The sequence below is a fragment of the Chiloscyllium plagiosum genome, unplaced genomic scaffold (genome assembly GCF_037043375.1).
Source record: "Chiloscyllium plagiosum isolate Xiang-an unplaced genomic scaffold, Cpla_swu_hap1 HiC_scaffold_2, whole genome shotgun sequence".
Classification (NCBI taxonomy): domain Eukaryota; kingdom Metazoa; phylum Chordata; class Chondrichthyes; order Orectolobiformes; family Hemiscylliidae; genus Chiloscyllium; species Chiloscyllium plagiosum.
Window position 1 is genome coordinate 109,661,431 of NW_028270140.1, and position 19,723 is coordinate 109,681,153.

Genomic DNA, 19,723 nt, shown 5'->3' on the forward strand with positions numbered 1-19,723 from the left:
TAGAGATATACAGCACAGAAATATACCCTTCAGTCCAACTCATCCATGCCGACCAGATATCCCAAACCAATCTAGTCCCACCTGCCAGCACCTGGCCCATATCCCTCCGTCCTTCCTATTCATATAGCCATCCGATGCCTTTTAAATGTTGCATTTGTATTAGCCTCCACCACTTCCTCTAGCAGCTCATTCCATACACGTACCACCCTCAGAGTGAAAACGTTGCCCCTTAGGTCTCTTTTATATCTTTCCCCTCTCACCCTAGACCTATGCCTTCTAGTTCTGGACTCCCCCCACCCCTGGGAAAAGACTTTGTCATTTTATTTTATCCATGCCCTCATGATTTCATAAACTTCTATAAGGTCACCCCTCAGCCTCTGACGCTCCAGGAAAACAGCCCCAGCCTATTCAACCTCTCCCTATAGCTCAAATCCTCCAACCCTGGCAACATTCTTGTAAATCTTTTCTGAACCCTTTTAAGTTTCACAACATCTCTCCGATAGGAAGGAGCTTTAAAGTGAATGGGAATCAACTTTATGGCAATAACAAAGTGTACCTGACGTTATCATCTTCCCAAATAGATTTGTTTATGGATCAACAAAACATCTTGTTGCAAGGTTTGTGAAAGTTTGTAGCTCAGGTTGAGGTTTAGGGTGTAGGTCTGCTCGCTGAGCTGTAGGTTTGATATCCAGACGTTTCATTACCTGGCTAGGTAACATCATCAGTGGCGACCTCCAAGTGAAGCGAAGCTGTTGTCTCCTGCTTTCTATTTATATGTTTGTCCTGGATGGGGTTCCTGAGGTTTGTGGTGATGTAATTTCCTGTTTGTTTTCTGAGGGGTTGATAGATAGTATCTAGATCTATGTGTTTGTTTATGGCGTTGTGGTTGGAGTGCCAGGCCTCTACGAATTCTCTGGCATGTCTTTGCTTAGCCTGTCCCAGGATAGATGTGTTGTCCCAGTCGAAATGGTGGTTTTTTCATCCATGTGTAGGGCTACAAGGGAGAGACAAAACCAACGTCATCTACAAAATTCCATGTCAGGACTGCCACAAACACTACGTATGACAAACAGGAAGAAAGTTAGCCACCAGGATACAAGAACACTAGCTAGCCACAAAAATACACGACCCTCTCTCCCTCCTGGGACAGGCTAAGCAAAGACATGCCAGAGAATTCCTGGAGGCCTGGCACTCCAACCACAACGCCATAAACAAACACATAAATCTAGATATCATCTATCAACCCCTCAGAAAACAAACAGGAAATGACACCATCACAAACCCCAGGAACCCCATCCAGGACAAACATATAAATAGAAAGCAGAAGACAACAGCTTCGCTTCACTTGGAGGTCGCCACTGATGATGTTACCTAGCCAGGTAATGAAACGTCTGGATATCAAACCTACAGCTCAGCGAGCAAACCTACACCCTAAACATCTTGTTTGCATGCTGGGAATCAACTTGATGGTTAGGTAATTTCTATGTTTTGTGACTGCTATTTTAACCAATATTTTATTCATGAGTTTCCTTTACAAGCTTCTGCCAGCTAATGTTTAGTTCATAGCAAGGCATGATTTACATAAAAGAGAATCCTTATTGTTTCAACACTTTCAGCTCCAGTTCTTCAAATTCTGAGATCAGTGCTCTCATTCAAGCTGATCATAAATTTGTCTGAAATTCTGAGATACATTTAAATGAGGCTGGCCAAGTCACAAATGTTATGTTCCACCAATAAGTCAGAAAGTTAATCTGGGAAGCCTGGAAAACCCATGGCATATGGAAAATGAAGGAAGCTTTTCTAAAGATGGAAGTATTACTCTTAAACCAAGACTGATATTAAAGCAGTAGTTTCAATCATGGTTTTAAAAGGAAACAGGAAGAGAGGCTGAAATTTCCTAAAGTGCATTTAATTAACTGAATTGGGCATAACAGAGGGGAAGTGTAGTTGGAGTGTGGATTGCTCGAGCACTACCCAAGCATCAATCAGATACTATGTTGAATGAAACAACATTGTCGGTGAGTGGCAAAACCTTAAGCACCCCTTTTCAAATAAGATGTGGTTTAATAATCCTTCAAGAGCAGTAAGGTTAAAAAGTGCCAGCATATTTATATAATGAAAGAATAAACAAGTCTGGTCTCTTGAAAAAGAAGGCTGTGGATGATCTTTAAAATTACAAGAGATTTCAGAGCCTCAAAACTGGGTAAGGACTTTAACATGCATGTTTGATCCATATGTGTTCAAAGTGCTGCAACCCTCATGGAAATTTGAATTTGGCTGCTAATTATAATGATTGTACTGTAGTATACTGCCCAGTGTTGCATTTCCGCACACTTCAGCTGAAGATCAAAATTCTTAGCATGTTAGCACTCTTAAAGCAAGCCTACATTACTGAGAGTGTCTTTACCTTAACTACAACAAGGGTTGGAACTGATTACAGAAGAGTTAGAGACCAGTAAGAGATGGTAGAAAGGCCTAAGAGAGTGTATCAAAATCATTCGGTAATGCGTTAGAGGTCTGGTAAAGGATGTTCACAGGAGAAGAAAGGTCCTCTTTCTCAGGAAGCCTGCAGACACTCCAGAATGACATTGAAGAGGCAGTGAGAGAGGGTAGCCATAGCAGTTAATATCTTTATACTGAACTTGGCTGTCAGCCTCTGCTCGACAACTTTGTGTATCCCAAAGTCCACCTTGGAAGATGGTCACCTGAAGAAGATGGTCACCTGAATATCCGGGGCTGAATGTCCTTGACTGCTGAAGTGTTCCCCAATTGGGAAGGAACATCCCTGTCTGGTGATTGTTACACGGTGTCTGTTCATCCGTAATCGTAGCGTATGCTTGGTCTCGCCACTATACCATGCCTCAGGGCATGTTTGCCTGCAGCGTATGAAATAGACAAGAATGGCCAAGTCATGTGAGTACCTGACATGCATATGGTGGTTGGTGTCCCCACATGTAATGTGGTATCCATGTTGACACTCTGACATATCTTGCAGTGGTTGCCATGGTTGTATGGTGTTATGATCGATGTTGTCCTGAAGGCTGGGTAATTTGCTGCGAACAATGGTCTGTTTAAGGTTTACTGCTTGTTTAAAAGTGAGAAGTGGTGGCGTAGGGCAGATTTGGCAAGGTGTTCATGCTCATCGATAGTGTGTTGCAGGCGTAGTTTCTCCGCTCCTGGGAAGTATTGGACAACGAAGGGTACCCTATTGATCATATCTCGTGTCTGTCTCCTGATGACATTATCACAGTTTCTCGCTGTGGCAGGTCAGTGAGTCCTCAACATAACCATGCGGATGACGTCAACCAGGATCTTGGCTTCATGTCATATCACAGGTGACCCCACTACATTATACATACTCTCTCTCTCACACATGGACACACTGCACTCACATGCACGCACACACACAGAGTCACACAGACCCTGTCTCATACAGATGCTCTCTCTCAGACACACACCCACACTCAGACTCATGTGCACACCCTCTCACAGGCATATACTCTGTCACACTCACACATACACCATTTCAATCATGTACAGACACACAAACACTCTTACATGTGCACACACACTCACACTCTCCCTCTCTCTCTCTCTCTCCACACCAACCCGCCACCACACCCTCCACCCCCCCATCATGCATGCACATACACAAATACACACACACATATAAGTTTATGGGGTGAATTTGCATTTGCAGATATGTATTTGCAGATACATTCTACTTTGTTTAAACAGCACTCAATCTGTAGGCAGTCAGTCCATGTGACATTTTATAAATTCCTACTTTGGAAATAGAATCAAAGTTGGGATACAGACAGAATCTAACCTCATACCTTTAATGCATTGTCTAAGCTGAAATGTCACCTCTCTTTTATAAAATCTTAAGTTATCTCAGGACTGTGACTTGGAAGAAGTTATGAGATTTACCTATTAAGAATCAAATCCTGCATTCCCATTCTAATTAATTAAAGACTTAACAGCAATCTAGGTTTGTTCAATACATCACATCAATGTATGACACTTCGATCTTTTTACTATAAATTCTGTATCCTATGATCTTGCCCCACTAGCTTCCTGATGAAGGAGCAGTGCTCTGAAAGTTTGTATTTTCAAATAAACCTGTTGGACTATAACCTGGTGTTGTCTGATTTTAAACTATTTACAGTAAAGCAGGTATAAAAGTCCATGCTATATCCTGCAATTGGTCTTTATCTTCCTTCTTTAAAAACCTTTGTTATACTAGTGTTCCAATTAGGAAACTGTTCATACAGCTTTCCTTTGTACTTTAACCTCAAAGATGAAAACTGACTCCCTACCAACCTATTACATGTGAGTGAGGTTTGAAATCAATATTGACAACAGCCAGAAGAAAGCATTAAAATATCATTCCCATGTGATAGAACATTTTTATAAAATTATTGTTGTTATGTTTGAGTTGCATCCACAACAAGTTGGTTAATAAAATTCAGGTTTATAGAATGTTCTGTTGCACAAACAATATCTTAAGGACATAAAGATCCCAAGGGCTTTTGACAGGGTGGCTGTGGAAAGGATATTTCCTCTTGTGGGAGAATATAGAAATAGACGTTACTGTTGTTATGCTCCTAGTTCATGTTATTTCTGGACAAATTAGATCCCAGAGTGAAATCTAGCTTGATAGATGACATTTGATTTTGTTTTAGTTTTAATGAGGTGGTCTCTCATTGACGCAGAAACATACAACTTTGTAGATTTTGTATTAGCAAACAGAAGTTTATTAAGCAAAATAAAGATAAAAATGATAACCCATCTCAGGAGCACTACACACAATGTAAAACTGAAGCAAAGTCTCTCTCTCTCTCTCTACTGTGGGTGTTTCCCTTAAACTTTAAAAAAAACTTCAACTCCAGAAATTTCGAACACAGATCTTGGGGTACAATTGTCTGCCTTGCTAGGTTATAAAATCCCAAAGTAAACAAAAACTTAGTATGCTGCCAAAGTAGCCCTCACTATCTGTTTTAAAAGAAATCACTACAGCGAGAAAAATATATAGAAAACATCAATTTTATAACTCAAAATTAAAAACCCAAACTGAAAAGAAATGACATAAACAATGTATGTGAATTAGACAGTTTATATTACAGTTTTAAAAAAGCAGTTGACCACTTAAGATGATGAGCAGATGTTTTTCACACAGAATGGTATGACTTTTTGTAGTTCTCCTCCTGAAAAATTTTGAAAGCAGAATCTTTGGGGTTTTTGTATGGCAGAGGTAGATAGATTTTGATAAATAAGCAAGTCCGTGAATGTTTATGAAGGGTAGGCAGAAATGTGGCACAATCAGAGTGGTCTTGATCTTATTGAATGGCAAAAGCAGTGAAATGTAAATGGCTGTTTTTCAGGCTGGAGGTTGGTAGACGGTGGTGATTTTCCATGGTTAGTGTGAGGACCAATGCTTTTTTGGTTAGATATAAATGACTTGGATCCTGGAATTATCTGACACTTAGGTGGGTGTGCAGGGTCTGTCTCATGGCTCCTGACCTCATTATAGCTTTGGTTCAAACATGGATAAAATAGTTGAACTCCAGAGGCGACGTCATAGAGTCATAGAAGTGTATAGCATAAAAAAAGACCCTTTGGCCCAGAGAGTCTGCACTGCTCAAAAGAAAAACATGTACCTATTCTAATCTCATTTTCTACCACTTGTCCACAGCCCTGTATGCCTTGGCATCACAAATGCACGTCTAAATACTTTTTTAAATATTACAACATTTAAAAGACATCTGAATGGATATATGAATAAGAAGTTCAGAGGGAACGAGCCAAATGTTGGCAAATGGAACTAGGTCAGATTGGGATGTCTGGTCAGCGCAGAAGAGTTAGACCAAAGACATGGTCAACCAGCCTTACCAGCAGAGAATTCCAAATTCCCACTATCTTCTGGGTGAAATAAAATATTTAGATGAAGGGACAGACTTAAAATTTTGGACAGGAGATGAAAGGGAAATGTGAGGAAGGTCATTTATTTTGCAGCAAGCAGGAGTTATCTGAAACTTGCTGTTCAATAGAAGCAGAAACAAAGACTTCCTTCAAAAGGATGGACATTTCGAAAGAAGTAAACTTGCAAGGCTGTGAGGATCAAGTTGGAGAATGTGAATGACTAGATTTCTCCATGAGTAGCATGGACTTAATGGATTAAATAACTTCGTTCTTTGCTATCAATTAATCCATGGTTTTTAAGGAGTCACAGCAAATCTGAGGATCTTTAAAAATGACAGGTGACCTGGATGTTGTCAGGATAGTAGGAATATGGAGTTGATGTCGCAATCACATTAGTTGTGAGCTCATTGTATGGCAGAGGAGGCTAGAGGCTTTTAATGACCTACGCATGCTTCTTGTATGTACGTTCCTGCCCGCATTTCAGACAGATCCCATTTTTTAAAAGCAAAGGAAATATGTAGGATGTGAATAACATAGATAATAAATTCAAATTCAGCATCTGAAATTAGTGTTCAGTTCAAATGGTGCCCATTTTGGCTGGACTAAGATCCATAACCTGCAACCTGTGAGTCATATATTTGAAGGCTAGAAGTAAGCATTTGTGAAGGCAGGTTAAGGCTTGTTTCAGTGGTTTTATCTGAAGCTTTTTAAAACCTCAGCTCTTTAAGCACCAAAAAGCAGGGTCTGCTGGTCTGATTTGATTGACCAGCTATTTAGGAAAATGCATATGTTCCAACAGTTTCAATGCAGTTGTTTTTGACATTTCCTAAGGATTGTTAATGTAATTGGGAGTATAATGAATGCTTAGCTAGTTTTCAAAAGTTACAAAACCACTTATCTCATTGGACATGATTAACAGTTTCAAGAGACTATGTTACAACACAGGGTAAACCGTACTGCTTAATTTAAACCAGCAACACAGAAAGGATTTATCCTGTGCAGTAATCAGTAAAACTTCAAGAAGCCAAGAACTATTTAAAGTAAAAATTACTTTATTTAAGTATAACAGAGCATAGTTAACAAACAACTATTTACAACTCCTTCCTGTAAACTATCTTTTACTTTCCCTTCTAGAATACTAGTCTGATAACCCCCCCCCCCCCCCGCCATTAGGATTTACCAAAAATTCACATTTTCAAAATGAGCCAGATTTGAATCTTCTTGTTATATCTTTCTCTGTCTTCTTTTCTTCTTCTTAAGAATTTCTGTTTCACAGGTTACTGATCGATAAAGGTACCTTTAAGAGAACTATTCACCAGACAGTCTGCAGATGCTAATGGCTTGGCAGTTTTCCTCCCAACTATTTAATTTTCCCCAGTTTTATGTCATTGGCTTTTAAGATTGTCAATATACTCAATTCAAACTGGATTGGAGTTTGGTATTTTTCAGGGTATAATTTAAACTAATTGACCTAATTCAAATTTGTTTTGTTGTCTCCAAGCAACCAGCTACCCTAGCTACTGGACCAAAAGCTTACATTATATCTTGTTCAGAACACTTAGTATTGTGTCAGATAGTTCTGCTAGCTTTTAACTCTCTTAAAGGTACAGTATACACACATCTTCATAACAACTATGAAAGAATAGCTGACTCTGATGTGATTACTGAATAAAACCTTGTTTTTATAACAAACTGAACCTCTATAAAAATATTTGAATATGTTTCATAAATGAGTTTTTTCAGTGTTAAATATAACCATCTTGCAGTTCAGATGCATAACGGTGGCATGGAGATGCCATAAAGTGCATAAAGTGGTAATCAGATAGCCTGGAAGAAATAGAAAGAATGCATACAAGTACGGTGAGGTAGAATGAGGAGTGAAAGCAGCCTGGAAGATAAGGCAGGGCATAAGAGTGCATTATGTCTTTAATAAGATATATGGTGTGTCAGAGGTGAAGGAGTGTGAAGGGTGATTGGCTGGAGAATTTAGCAGGCTTCAAAAAAGCTGGGGCAAAGTCCCAGAGAACTGAAACAGGCCTTCAGCCTGCACAACTTGTTGCTCGCTAGCCCAATGCCTGCTATGTTCTGCTCGAGGGTTATCAGACCTGACTATCCTGCGTCTGCCCACTTATAGCAAAAACTGGGTGTACTGTGGCCCTCTGAACTAAGGTAGATCTGCTGAGTCACAAAATTTCCTAACTCAAGCTATCTGCCTCTGTAGTGAAAAATTAGCACTTATGACTCTATAACAGGTCTGGTAGAAATATGAACAGGTGAACAATTAGGCAGAGGTCATTTGGATCCTTGAGCTTGCTTCAACATTTAGTAAGATTGTGAGTCTTATTTGGGAGATTCTCAAAGTCCTCCTTCAAATGAGAGATCACTGCCTCTCTCTCTTTGATGATTGCAACTCAATTCTTAATTTTCAGTGGGTTCTTCAGTGCCTGGGCCATAGATAACCATCTTAACTGTGCTGAAGAACCACTCTCACATAGCTGTCATTGTATTTCTTACACTCTTTCTGCCCACAGTCTGCTCTTTAGACCACAAGATTTTCTTTTGCACATTTGCCTTCATGTGTTCATGGACCTGCTTTCTTTCCTGTGAGTAATGGTGAAGTTTCAACTTCAGGAATGTCTTGCACTTGTTACTTAATAGCTTCTAAATAACAGCTCAAACCTGTCCTGATGTCTTGTGGTAGAAAAACCCAAAATCTAATTGCAGAAGGTTTTCACAATACCACTGTGGACTTTCTGTGTTCCTGTTCATTTAGTATCACCAAGTTTACATTGATGTGCTGACGGAATAAATTGTTTTTGCAGAGTAAATCAACTTTGTATTTCCTGCTATGGTGCTTCAGTTGCTGCTGTCACTTTTGGGCCAGGCTGAAAGAGACAGTGGAGCAGATTAGGTAGTGCTCAATTCAGCAGTCATCAACTCCTGTTATGACATGGGTAATGTGAATATCTATGTAGTCCCTCCATTGGATGATGATGTTGTCAAGAAAGAGACAATATCCAGAGCAAGCATGCTGCCATGACGACTTGGTAACTTGTTTGTCTTGTTTGTCTCTCCAGCTATATATAGTGTTTGTTATGACCAAGCTATGGTTGAGGGATTTTGTCAGATGAGAACTGAATTGGTATTCACCTTCAGTATGCCTTCCTTGCAAATCTTGCCTTTCAAGAGGTTTGTGATGTCTCAACTCTGGGATTGAAGTCACCACAGAAAAGTAGCAAATCTCCTTTTGAGACACAGGACAGCAACTGATCAAGGTTGGAGTAGAATTCCTCTTTGGCTGCTTACTTTGCTTCTAGAATTAATGTGTATTCACTGATGACTACAGTCTACATTTTCTAAATTTGCCCGAGCTGAAGGTTCATGTGACGTTTACTCATCCTACAGGAGAGCTTGCTGAGATTGACAGCTAGTTTGTTTTTCTGATTAAACTAACACTATGGAGTCAGCATTCTTCCTTAGATTTAACTTTCCACAAGAAATTGTAACTACCACCTTGTTCTTTGATTTGACCTTCTCCTGTCACCATGACAGCGATACTTTGTAAAAATGGCAGAAAAGGCATTTACTTTATGATCTAGAAACAACTGGTGTGTTTGTACCTTTAAGTCACTGAAAAGTATTTTAGCACCAATAGACCATTCTCTGTGAATTACTGAAACTTTTAGCAAGTATGGAAAAGTACTCAATGTATTGCAGCAATATGCAAATTAAATAATCTGGAAACAAACATGTACATAGTTTTGATCCTTTTAAATATTGCTGTTTAGAATTGCTTTACTGCAGTTAATTCATTTTCAGCTGTACAGGATAAGCGCAGCATCGAGCTGTAAAGCTAATTGACATCATGATATACCTGCAGTAAATGCTGCTGGAAATCATTAGGTGTGCTTTGGCGTAAACAATGCCCTTTCAGACAGCATATTTGCAAAGGATTAGCACAGCACTATCATGTGTGTGTCAAATTTGTAATCCATCTGGATCATACAAAGGAGCAGAGAATGGGGTGGGACAAATGGTTCTAGTGTCAGTCAGGGAACATTTAGGGAACAATGATCATTCTAACATCAGGAAGAGGTTGCTGTTGGTAAAGGACAAATAGAAATTTAGAGTAAGAGTAATTAATTGTGCAAAGTCAAATTCATTGGTATACAGATAGATCTGGGACAGATAAATTGGAATCAAATGTTGGCAGGCAAATAATGATTGAATAATAGCTGCTGAAATAACTTTTCAGAGGCTAACATCCCATCACCAATTATCCTTTATTCATAATGCCTTTGACAACAGCACTGCCCCTCATTGAGTCAGGCATTCAATTCCTCAGTATCCATGAAATTGGTGCTTTTATATCAGCCAGTCTCCCTAATTTGATCAAATTAACAGCCCCAATCAGAGAACTCATATTCTATGTTAGCCTGCTGGTAGACCTTGTTACCATCATTACAGTTGCCTTTAAAGATAGTTTGGTTACTGTCATATATATTCCCACAGTTCAGAAAGATCGGACAAAGAAATCTAGCACTTTCTTGATAATGGAAGAGATAGAGATTAAGATGAAGTGGAAAAAATGTACTTCAGGTTGACAATACAACCAAGAACTAGACTGATAACAGAAGGTATGGATTGAAGAGGAAAAGCAAATAAGAGTAACAAGAAAGCATGAGAACAGACTGGCAGCCCACATAAAAGGGTGGTAAAAGGAGGAATGATACTCTTATGGACTAAAAAGAAGATTAGCGTATAGAAGCAGGCAGCTTGGTTGAAATTATAAAGTAATGGTTTGCATTTGTCTTTATCAAGGAAGAAAATGCTGTGCAGGCCATGGTAAAAAAAGAGACAATTTAGACACTTAACAGGTTTAAAATTGTTAAGGAAGACTTACTGGCAGTGGAGGTGGGGTCATTAAATATTTTTAAAGCAGAGGTAGGTAAATTCTTAAATAAAACAAACAACTGTGGAAAGCTGGATGAGATGTGGCAGTCAGTTTAACATTCATCTAAAACAAAGAACTGTGGTTGCTGGAGTCTGAAACAAAAACAGAAATTGCTGGAGGAACTCCACAGGTTTGGCCGTATCTATGGGAAGAAAGCAAATCCTGTGTCTCCAGGCATGCTCACCTTGAAGCGGTTGTATTCCTCTTTTTAACAGGATTTCCATTCTGATCTTTTGTCTTGTTCTTCATTGCTCCAAGTATCCATTCACCCTCACATTCCCCGCCTCCTCCCCACTTCAGCTTCAGCATAAATACCACCTGTTTTTTGGCTACTAACAGTTCACCAGACTTGAAACATAAACACTGCTGCCAGACCTGCTGAATTTTTCCAGCAGTTTCTGTTTTTGTTGTAGGTCAATTTTTATTCAGCAAGGGATTATCAGGAAGATGGCATTTGAAACACAAACAGATCAATCACGATTATATTGAATGGTGAATTCGGCTTGAGAGACCAAATTGTTTACTTCATAAAATCATAGAATCCCTACAGTGTTGAAGCAGGTTTTTTGACCCACCGAGTCCACACCAACTCTCTGAAGAACATCCTACCCATGCTCTCTATCACTGTAAACCTACATTTCCCATGGCTACTCCACCAAGCCTGCACACACCTGGATTTAGCATTCTCAATTCACATAACCTGTACATCTTTTGACTATGGAGAAAACCAAAGCACACAGAGGAAACCCACACAGACACTGGGAGAATGTGCAAACTCAACACTGGCAGTCACCCGAGGGTTGGATTTTATCCATGTCCCTGGCTCTGTGAGGCAGCATGCTGCCCAAATACATCTGCCACAATTCTGCTACTATTTTGCATGCCCATACTTTGTATGATACACATGGATTACAAATTTGACACACACATGATAGTGCTGTGCAAACCCTGTGCAAATATGTTGTCTGAAAGGGCATTGTTTACACCAAAGCACACCTAATTATTTCCAGCAGCATTTACTGCAGATAGATTGTGATGTCAATTAGCTTTACAGCTCCATGCTGCACTTAACCTGTACAGTTAAATATGATTTAACTGGTATTAAGCAATTCCAAACAGCAATGTTTAAAAGGATCAAAACTACATACAGGTTTGTTTCCAGGTTATTTAATTTGCATATTGCTACAATACTTTGAGTATTTTTCCATACTTGCTAAAAGTTTTAGTAATTTACAGAGAATGATCTACTGGTGCTAAAATACTTTTAGTGACTTAAAGGTGCAAACACAACGGTTGTTTCTAGGTTTTGGTGAACCAGCTGGACCTCCTGTTAGTACTGTCAGTGACTTGGAGAATAAGCAGAGAACATACAGAGCAGGGCCAGCTGCTAAAAAAACGACAAAGTGGAGAAATGCTCCCTTCAGAAGACCAGGTGTGCAGCGGATGTTAAGAGAACAGTTGAACTTGAACTCCAGTGATGACCAATGTTTAAGATGTCTGTGCTGCACTAAAGTAGTCATGACTGAGATCTGCCAATTGCTGCATCCAAAACAGTAACCTCAGAACAAGACAAGGTTTGCAATTTCTAGTCGCTGTGAAAATGATTGTGAATTTGAAAATGCATATACCTAGCTCTTTCAAGGCTTGATATGAGGAACACACTCAATTTGGAGTGCACTTGTGGATGAGAAGAGCAAGCTATGAATACTCCCTGTGCATTGAAGGAGAGGGTCTTAGGATTCTCTCTTGCCAGAGACAAGCAGGAGGAGCAATCATGAGGACATGCAGGTCTCTTCACCACTGACTGTGTGCATATTGCTCTGTATCTGCCTCTTGTGAACTCAAGAAGGGCTTATGCCCAAAACGTCGATTCTCCTGTTCCTTGGATGCTGCCTGACCTGCTGCACTTTTCCAGCAACACATTTTCAGCTCTTGTGAACTCAGACATGTTCTTGAAGAGAAATGAATTTCATTCCCTCAATATGCAGCTGGTATGTGACAACTGGCAATACCTCACACAGGTCAATGCCCCTATTTTGGTAGCAGTAACAATTTGCTTTTTTCTATCACATTTGTATTTCAGCCAGCCCACAACCCAATTATTAGTCACATGGGTTATCTGTTCATGACATAGTTTGTGACTTCAATCTGGAATCTGCACATCAACTATTGGAGAGCCATGATGCCTCAAAGGTTCTTATAGAGCAGACCACTGACTTTCTCATGCAACACCTTTGCTACTTGAACTATTAAGGAGCAGCCCTTCTGTATTTAGAGGAGTGAGTCTCAATATTTGTTGCAATGTTCTTGGTGCTGCAAATCTTGTCATCTTGAGGGAACAACTCTTGTCACCACCTAATAGCAAGGACCTTAAGAACAGGACTATGAAGAGGAAGATTAGAAAAAGAGGAAATGGAAGGTAGGGTATAAATTGAACATGACCTTCTTGTTTGAGCTCTATAGGAACAAATAATTCATAAAAAATATTGGCAAAAGCAACAACAACTCCAATTCTCCTCTCATCAACATTTCCATTCTCCTTCCTGCTCCTTTGCTATTTGACTATTATGTTATATTCTTTTCCGTAGTATAATAACAAAAGCCAACACAAAAATACACATTCCAATCCAAATTTAGAAATTAAATCATGCCACAGTTCAGAGAAAAATAAACTAATTACCATTGTGAATTCCCTTAATGCCTTTTCTGCATGCCTTTGTCTATCCTGGTGTTCCTGTGAGATGCTTCCCCAGAAGGTACAGCATGACTGGTGGAAAGTTTTTACTGTCAGTGGAAAATATTGCAAAGTGTGTTTAAGGGAGAGAGAGCGAGAGAGAGAGAGAGAGAGAGAGACATATATCCATTTTAAATTTCTATCTCAATTCACCACCTCTGGCAAACATTTATTTTGGCTTTGGGCATCCTCACAACCTACTTAAGTCACTTCTCCTCTCTGTCAGCAGCATAAAAGCTATCATTTTACAATCCTTTCCGTTCTGACGAGGAGTCATCTCAAACTCAGAACATTAACTCTGTTTCTTTCTCCACAGATTCTGACAGACCTGCTGAGTTTCTCCAGTGCTTTTTCTTTATATTTGGCATCTCTCTATCTTTTTCACCATCTTATCCACAGTGATCTCCAGGACAATGTGTGCCCTTCCTTACACTCAGCCATAGTTTACTTTTCAAATGCAGAGTACTCAGAATATTTCAACACAAGCAGTAATGAACAACACTACATTTCCCCTTTGAGAGATACAGGCTTGCTTCAAGTAAATACTATGCACTCAGGATATGGACCCCTTGTTGACATGTGCAGCCAATGAACAGTCCAGGGAGTGCAGGGTAATAGAAATTAGCAGCTAGCTCAAAGTTGGCATCCTGCCTGCATTTCAGTTAAAGTGCTGAGGTTATGCGTACATCATGATCTATTTGTTCATTTTTGGGTACTATCCAATTCAACGTGCAACATGTCCCTATGTATTTATATATTTACAACCAGTGGTGCCATGTCTGTTCCTTGGTGCATCTCTGTGCTGTGGCAATGTGTTACCTGAGGGATCAAAATATTAATATACCTTGGTGTAGTAATTTTATTTTGGTCCCTTTGGGGACTCTTCAACAAGCTGGTATGATCATCCTAATAATGGGGTTTGCACAGAAAGAAACTATTCCTCCCACTGACTTGTATGTGCTCTGTGAAAGAGCTATGCAATTAATCCCTCTCCCTTTCCCTTTCTCAATAGTTTTATAAATCTTCCCCTTGGAAATGTTGAGAAGACAATTAAAGAGGGTGAATTAAAAGTCTTAATAAAAAGGACTGATTGAATATAATAACCAAGACAAACTATTAGGCTGAAGGGATTGTCTGTGTAATTTTAGGTAACTTACATTTACATAGAATCTTTAATACAGAAAGAGTATCCAAAAACAAATCACAGATGCTATCAAGCAAAAACTAACACAGAAGAAGGGAAAAAGGAGGCCTTGTGTGCAGAGGGTTGAGGAGTACCTGTTCGAGCTGTATAAAATTCTGAAAGCACTTGATAAGATCAATATGGAAAAACTCTTTCAAGGGAAATCAAAAGCAAGGGGTCATAATTATTAAATTAAAACTGGTGCATTAAGGAGTGAAATCAGTATATATATTTTCATATAAAAGAGTGTTGGAAATTTGGAATATCTGCCCCTAAAGAGCTAGATATGCATCTCAGTTGGAAGTTTTAAGGTTGAGATTGATAGAACTTATCAGCAAGAGTGCCAAAGAATATGGAGTTTAAATACAGATCAGTTATAACCCAGCTGAATGACAGAATAGGCAGGGGCTGAATGATCTATGCATGTTCCTAATGTTTTTATATTTCGATCAAGATCTTTGAATGTATTTTGTTGACTGTAACTAGATCATAGTTGATTGGTAAATAAATGGTTGGTCCCAATGTTTCTGATGTAAAAGTTCATGAGTTCATTCACCACATTATTAGATGTGAACAGCAACAGAAAACTTGTATTTATGTAGCATCTCTAAACATAACAAATGACTGCAATATCCTCACAGAAGTGTTATAAAACAACATTGAACACAAGCAACAATAAGTTGATATTAAGGCAGATGGCTAATGTCAAGATCAAAGAGTTTTAAGGAGCACCTTACATGCGGAAGGAGAGTTTAGCTGCAGAAAGGTCTAGTTAGGTAATCCCAGAACATATGGCTAAAGTGGCTGAAGGCATGGGCATCAATGATAGGGCAATTAAAAATGGGAACAAAGGGCAGAAAATACTGGAGAAACTGAAACAAACTGGTAGCATTGTGAAGAGAGAAACAGAGATAAAATTTTGAGTCTGGTGTGGCTCTTCTTCAGAACTGAAAGGTCTTTGAAAATGCTTTTAAAAATATTTTTGACAAAGACAGAGGAGGAGCAATGAGTCAGATGGTGAAAAGACACAAGGCAAAAAAAAGTGGAAGGTGGTTACCTTGAATAAAAGACTATTGCCTTGAGACCTTAACTCTGATTCTTTCTCCACAGATGCTGCCAGACTTGCTGAGTGTTTTTAACATTTTCTATTTTTATGTGAATTATCTTGGGTAAGCAGTGGCATACTGGTAATATCACCACATGGGGGATGGGGGATGGAGGTGTACAGGGACTGGATGTCCATGGTGAAGCTGCCCAAAATCCACAAACCTGACTGCCCCGGCCGACCCATTGTCTCAGCCTGCTCCTGCCCCACCAAACCCATCTCTGCATACCTCGACACGGTCCTGTCCCCCTTAGTCCAAGAACTCCCCACCTATGTTCGGGACACCACCCCGCCCTCTACCTCCTCCATGATTTTCGCCTCCCCGGTCCCGAACGCCTTATCTTCACCATGGACATCCAGTCCCTGTACACCTCCATCCCCCATCATGAAGGACTCAAAGCCCTCCGCTTCTTCCTTTCCCGCCGTACCAACCAGTACCCTTCCACTGACACCCTCCTTTGACCGACTGAACTGGTCCTCACCCTGAACAACTTCTCTTTCCAATCCTCCCACTTCCTCAAAACAAAAGGAGTAGCCATGGGCACCAGCATGGGCCCCAGCTATGCCTACCTCTTCGTTGGATATGTGGAACAGTCCATCTTCCGCAGCTACACTGGCACCACCCTCCATCTTTTCCTCCGCTACATCGATGACTGTATCGGCGCTGTCTCGTGCTCCCACGAGGAGGCTGAACATTTCATCCACTTTAACACCACCTTCCACCCCGACCTCAAATTCACCTGGACCGTCTCAGACTCCTCCCTCCCCTTCCTAGACCTTTCCATTTCTATCTCGGGCGACCGAATCAACATGGACATTTACTATAAACCGACCGACTCCCACAGCTACCTAGACTACACCTCCTCCCACCCTGCCCCCTGTATAAACGCCATCCCATATTCCCAATTCCTTTGTCTCTGCTGCAGCTGCTCCCAGGAGGACCAGTTCCAATACCGTACAACCCAGATGGCCTCCTTCTTCAAAGACCGCAATATCCCCCCAGACGTGATCGACGATGCCCTCCAGCGCATCTCCTCCGCTTCCCGCTCCTCCGCCCTTGAGTCCCGCCCCTCCAACCGCCACCAGGACAGAACCCCACTGGTCCTCACCACCACCCCACCAACCTCCATATACAGCGTATCATCTGCCGTCATTTCCGCCACCTCCAAACAGACCCCACGACCAGGGATATATTTCCCTCCCCTCCCCTATCAGCGTTCCGAAAAGACCACTCCCTCCGTGACTCCCTTGTCAGGTCCACACCCCCCACCAACCCAACCTCCACACCCGGCACCTTCCCCTGCAACCGCAAGAAATGCAAAACTTGCGCCCACACTGCCCCGCTTACTTCCCTCCAAGGCCCCAAGGGATCTTTTCATATTCTTACAAATTCACCTGCACCTCCACACACATCATTTATTGCATCTGCTGCACCCGATGTGGCCTCCTCTATATTGGGGAGACAGGCTGCCTACTTGCGGAACGTTTCAGAGAACACCTCTGGGACACCCGCACCAACCAACCCAACCATCCCGTGGCTCAACACTTCAACTCCCCCTCCCACTCCACCAACGACATGCAGGTCCTTGGACTCCTCCATCGCCAGACCATAGCAACACGACGGTTGGAGGAAGAGCGCCTCATCTTCCGCTTAGGAACCCTCCAACCACAAGGGATGAACTCAGATTTCTCAAGTTTCCTCATTTCCCCTCCCCCCACCTTGTCTCAGTCAAATCCTTTGAACTCAGTACCGCCTTCCTAACCTGCAATCTTCTTCCTGACCTCTGTGCCCCCACCACCACTCCGGCCTATCACCCTCACCTTGACCTCTTTCCACCTATCGCATTTCCAATGCCCCTCCCCCAAGTCCCTCCTCCCTACCTTTTATCTTAGCCTGCTGGACACACTTTCCTCATTCCTGAAGAAGGGCTTATTCCCGAAACGTTGATTCTCCTGCTCCTTGGATGCTGCCTGACCTGCTGCGCTTTTCCAGCAACACATTTTCAGCTCTGATCTCCAGCATCTGCAGTCCTCACTTTCTCCGGTAATATCACTGGACTAGTATTTCCAAACACCACACTAATAGACTGGGGAACATCCAACTATAGCAGATTATGTGAATTTGAATTCAATAAAAAATTAGAATTAAAAAAAAAGTTGTTGTATGTTACACAAATCCATTTGGTTCACTAGTGATGGATATCTGTCATCCTTACTTGCTCTACTCTACAAAACCCACAGTAATGTGGTTAATTTTGAACCGCTGTCCAGGTAATTAGTGATAGGCAATAAATGCTGGCTCTACCAGCGATGCCAATATCCCATGAACAAATAAAGCAAATCTTTAGTCTCCTGGCTAATATTTATCCCACAAAAAAATCCTTCAAAAAAAACAGATGGTCTGTTTACCATCACACTGTAGTTTCTGGAAGTCTGCTGTGTGGCAACTTATTGGAGAAATTTCTATATTCTCACAGTATTCCAATATGTAGAATAATATTTGAGCACTTTAAATGCACTTCCTTTACTGTAAAACCCTTTAGAGTGTCCTAAAGCTGTAAAAGATGTTTTGTAATATAAGCCTTTCACTACAACTGTTCAATAATGGCTAACTCAACAAGAGAGGGTGTAATCTTTGACATTCACTAGCACCACTATCAACAACAATAGGGCTTATCAGTCATCAGAAAGTTATTTGGATAAGCCACATGGTGAAATGCAAATTAAGAACTGGGGAAGGCCAATCCTGGTCTTCCAATTTAACAAGATCATGACTGATAAAAACCGAAAGAACTGTGGATGCTGTAAATCAGGAACAAAAACAGAACTTGCTGGAAAAGCTCAACAGGTCTGGCAATGTCTGTGTAGAGAAATGAGAATCAACATTTCAGATTTGGTGAGGAAGGATCACTGGACCCGAAATGTTAATTTGGATTTCCCTTCACAGATGCTGCAAGATTATTGCTAATCTGATTGTAACATCAAATTTGATTCCCACCTTTCCTGGTAACTTCCTACCTCCTTGTTTAACAAGAATTCATCTATATTTTCCTTAAAAATATTTGAGGAGTCTTTCCACCAGCTTTTCAGGAAATTATTTCCAATGACTCATGTCTTTCTTAGAGAATAAAATTCATCTCACCCCTTTTTAAATGGGTGATCACCTGATTTTTAAACAATGACTCCGAGATTTAGATTTTCCCATTAGAGGAAACATCCTGTCCACATCTTCATGGTTAAAACCCCAAGGAACTTGTATGCTTTAATTAAATCAACTTTTACTCTTCTGCACTCAGTGAAAAAACTGGGGCTATTTCCACTGGAGCCTTGGAGGTTGAGGGATGACCTTATAGAGGTTTATACAATCACGAGGGGCATGGATAAAGTGAATAGACAAAATCTTTTCCCCAGGGTGGGGCGGTCCAAAACCAGAGGGCATATGTTTAATATGGGAAGGGTAAGATTTAAAAGGGACCTAAGGGGCAATTTTTTAATGCAAATGGTGGTGCCATTTATGGAATGAGCTGCCAGAGGAAGTCGTGGAGGCTGTATAACTACAATATTTAAAAGACATTTGGATGGGAATACAAATAGGAAGGGTTTAGACCAAAACTGGCCAAATAATGGCAAATGGGATCAGATTAATTTAGGATAAATAGTCGGCATGGGTGAGTTGGACCAAAGGGTCTGTTTACAAGCTGTACAGCTCTATGACTCTATGAATCGAAGTGAATACATGCAAAGCCTGTCCAACCATTTCTCATGACCACTCATCCATATTAGGCATTAGTTTAAACATTAAACTTTGTCTTATTTTCTTCCAAT

General features: G+C 40.6%; 1 long non-coding RNA gene across 1 annotated transcript in view; it reads left to right on the forward strand.

Annotated features, from left to right (window-relative positions):
- The first annotated feature begins 9,114 nt into the window (after positions 1-9,114).
- Positions 9,115-19,723, forward strand: part of LOC122559279 (uncharacterized) — a 77,335-nt gene continuing 66,726 nt past the window's right edge. Inside the window, exon 1 of the long non-coding RNA XR_015761167.1 lies at positions 9,115-9,197. This is a non-coding gene — a long non-coding RNA (uncharacterized LOC122559279). The remainder of the gene's footprint in view (positions 9,198-19,723) is intronic.